Raw genomic sequence first — 4,119 nt, 5'->3', positions numbered from 1 at the left:
ATGGAATTTTCCAGACAAGAATACTGGGGTGAGTTGCCATTTCATACTCCAGGGATCTTCCAGACCCAGGGATCAGACCACTAAAAATCTCTATGTGATATTCAAAAACTGTTGATGGACTCAACTGGAGTGAATTTTTTAAGAAATCAGCAAAGACTAGTGGGTATATTCCAGGGGAAATATATACATTTTAAGACAAGCTTTAGATGCTGTAATATATTATCATCACATTGTAGAGGTACTAATCTTTACTGCTGGGGCTTGGCTTCTATGAGAAGATGAGGAAAGGAGAATCAATTTATAATAAAGGGACTGAAGCCCAATGATTAAAGAGACCTGGAAAAATTCACTCTGGTAGCAAAGGCTCAAAGGAAAAAAATATCATTTCATGCCTTTAAGTTTCTCTGACAGCTCTGACTGCTTTCTCCCTGCCCACAACAATCAAAAATTATAATCTCTCAGCTATGAGTCACATAAACACCAACAAAATTCACAGTTCTGCCTGTATTTTAATTTTATTTGTTATGTAAGTATTATTCCTATAAAATTTTATATTACAAATAATATCCCTAACACTGTATTTATTATTATGGGTATATATCCAAAAAAATACATCGCTTCTCAGCCTTTTGGCTAAGATCAAGTGTAGTACCTGGGGTTTCCCAGGTGGCGCTACTGCCTGCCCATGCAGGAGACATGAGATGCAGGTTCCTTCCCTGGGTTGGGAAGATCCCCTGGAGGAGGGCACAACAACCCACTCCAGTACTCTTGCCTGGAGAATCCTATGGCCAGAGGAGCCTGGTAGGCTACAGTCCACAAAGTCCCAAAGAGTCGGACACGACTGAAGTGACTTAGCACACACGCATAGCACAGCACATATCCAAAAAATGAAGACACTAATTTGCAAAGATATATGCATCCCAGTATTCATGGCAAATTATTTACAATAGCCAAGATATGGAAGCAACCTGTATCCATTAGCAGATGAATGGGTAAAGAAGATGTGACGTATATACAATTATTCAATGGAGTATTAGCCTTAAAAAGAATGAAACTCTGCCATTTGCAACAACATGGATGGGCCTGGAGGGCATTATGCTTTAGTGAAATGAGTCAGACAGAGAACAATAAATACTGTATGATGTAACTGATATGTGGAATCTAAAAAATAAAACAAAGTAGTGAATATAACAAACAAGAAACAGACTCACAGATGCAAAGAGCAAACTAGTGGTAACCAATGGGAGAGGGGACGGAGAGGGGGGAAAAAGGGGTGAGGGACTATGAGGTACAAACTACCACCAAAAAATATGTAAGTTACAATGGCATATCGTACAGCACAAGAAATATAGCCAATATTTTATAACTTTAAATGGAGTATAATCTATAAAAACATTGAATCACTATGTTATATATCTGAAACTAGTATAAAACTATATAGCAGTATAAAACTATACTTCAAATAAATAAACAAATACATAAATAATAATAAGAAGTGAACAATGTGCTTGTAACTGGCCTATAGCACATTAGCTGGTGTTTAGAGGCCCACAGTAAATATTCCACACCCAAGATATTTTCTTTTATTAATACTTGCATTTCTTATGCCTAACTAAATCCTGGCATAGAGCAGATATTCAGTAAAACTACTAAATTTAAAAAAAATTATGAACCATGTAACCTATAAGCATTTACTCATATACCCAAACTCTCGTCTAACCTGCACAGATTATCAACAAGCCCATGTCAAACAACACATTTGACTCCCCAGTAAAAGATTTCAATTATGGGCCACTGAGCTCCAATGGGAGAAATAAAAAGGTTTATCATCATCTAAACATGATTTCCTTCAGTTGACTCCTCAAAAGATAACCTTTAGACCTCTCCGGAAAGAAACTATCCTAAAAGATCTGCGATATGATGGGATAATTTACACATGGGTTGGGTAATGCTTTAGCTCTCAGCTCAGAAGACCGAAATTTCAAATTCCAGGTATTCCCCTTAGACATATAAATATGGCTTTTATATCCATTAGAGAAACAAAAGAGGGAAAAGGTGAACTCTAAATTGAGTCTATTTAATGGGCTGCCACCTACAAACACCGAGTGGAAAAGCGAACTCGTACAAGTCAGTATTGAATGAGTGGAGAGCAGCAGCTGGTAAAAGATTACAAGCAATTTTCATGAGATTTATAGTAAGCTAGTGAACTACAATATGACAGAGTCTGAAAGTGAAATTAAACCAGGTCGTACATCAATGAGGATTTTGTTTTCAGCAGTTTTGAACTTTAAGGTGATTAACAAGACAAGAAGTGTGGATTCCAGGAGCTCTTTGAAATACTCTAGGGCAGACAAAGTTATGAGCAAGCAGAAAATGGGAACAGTTAAAACTGGAGGGGGAGTGGGAAGAGTGTCAATGTGTTTTGGAGAAACTGATTCTATTACAAAGCCAATGGGCATGACTTGAGTGTTTGTCTCATCGCCAGGCCTGCCCCTACCCTTTTCAGGTCTCCTGCCCAGTCTGCCAGAGAAGGCAATGGCAACCCACTCCAGTGGTCTTGCCTGGAGAATCCCAGGGACAGGGGAGCCTGGTGGGCTGCTGTCTATGGGGTCGCATAGAGTCGGACCTGACTGAAGCGACTTAGCAGCAGCAGTAGCAGCAGCAGCAGCCCAGTCTACAGAATCAAACCTGACCCAAACCCTTCTGCATTATTCCCTCTGACCCAGCCTGACTAACAGTGCTTATGCCTCGCCCTGGCTTACACACATGAACCTCAGCCATACTGCAGCAGCCCACACCAGTAACTTCCTGGATGCCAATTTCCTGACTGTTACTAGGTTCAGTCTTTTTGTTAGGACATGGCATTTTCCTGAAATAAGACTTCTTAATGCTCACATGGATGGACCTATAGAGTGTCATACTGGGTGAAGTAAGTCAGACAGAAGAGAAATACTGTATGACATCCCTGATATGTGGAATCTAAAAAGAAATGATACAAATGAACTTATGTACAAAAGAGAAACAGACTCACAGACTTTGAGAACTAGCTTAGTCATGGGGGAAGGATGGCAGTAGGGATAGTCAGGGAATTTGAGATGGACAGTTACACATGGCTATATTTAAAATGGATAACCAACAAGGATTTACTGTATAGCACATGGAACTCTGCTCAATGTTATATGGCAGCCTGGATGAAAGGGGGGTTTGGGGAAGAATGGATACATGTATATATGTGGCTGAGTCCTTTCTCTGTTCACATGAAATTATCACATTGCTTATTAATCAGCTATACTCCAGTAAAAAAGAATTAAAAGTTAAAAAAAATTAGGAAAAAATAAAAATATACCCAAGGCAATTTTAAAAAATGAGACTTCCTAATGCTCAACTTGGGCTGTTTTCAGATGGGAGGCTTTGCCTGATGAGCAGACTTCCTCCAAGCATATCCCCTGGGTCTATTTTCCTTTTGCTCATCTGACTTTTGTGAAGGGGTTCTATTTCTATATTTTTCCTATGCTCCTTTTCCTCCTTCCCAACTACAGTTTGCTCGGAACTCTGGGGTATAAGGCAGCATCCTAATTCTGGCCCAGACCTGGATCAAATTGCCTGTATATTCATTACTGCAAACATTATAGATGGTGTTCAGATACCCTGTATCATTTCATGGCTTCCTGTATTTCATTCAGGCAGCTAAATATATAACCCACATACAGAAACACTAGCCTATAAATACAATGGTCAGGCCAAACAAGCTGAGTGATTCGTAGTGAGAAATAAATATTCTGCTTTTCTTAATCAAAGGAAACCATGCTTACAGTATTCTAATACAAGATTCTCTGTGTTCTCATGGAGCCCCACTAGCCCTGTGCTCCTTCTTTTCTGAATTCTGAAGTGTCTCGCTTCTGCCCTCTGAAGTTCCAACTATCTCCAGGAACCATACTGTGAAATACGAACAAATAGAACTCATCCTGAGGTCCCTGGACCTTTCCTTTGTGTAGAGTCAATGCACTCAGGATCACTCTGCCTGTTGGGGCTGGATGTACATATTTCTTCAGACCTGGAATGGGGAGGGAAAATCTACTCAGATTTTTTGCTTTTGCTTTTGGTTAAGAATAACTTTTA

The 4,119-nt window shown here is 39.5% G+C and overlaps 1 pseudogene; it reads left to right on the top strand.

The window, feature by feature from the left end:
• The first annotated feature begins 613 nt into the window (after positions 1–613).
• On the top strand, positions 614–753 carry LOC123333491 (annotated as a pseudogene).
• The last annotated feature ends 3,366 nt before the right edge of the window (positions 754–4,119 follow it).

This window comes from Bubalus bubalis, chromosome 4 (assembly GCF_019923935.1).
Source record: "Bubalus bubalis isolate 160015118507 breed Murrah chromosome 4, NDDB_SH_1, whole genome shotgun sequence".
NCBI classification, from domain to species: domain Eukaryota; kingdom Metazoa; phylum Chordata; class Mammalia; order Artiodactyla; family Bovidae; genus Bubalus; species Bubalus bubalis.
Note: the sequence above shows the minus strand (reverse complement) of the source record. Positions and strands in the feature narration are given on the sequence as shown.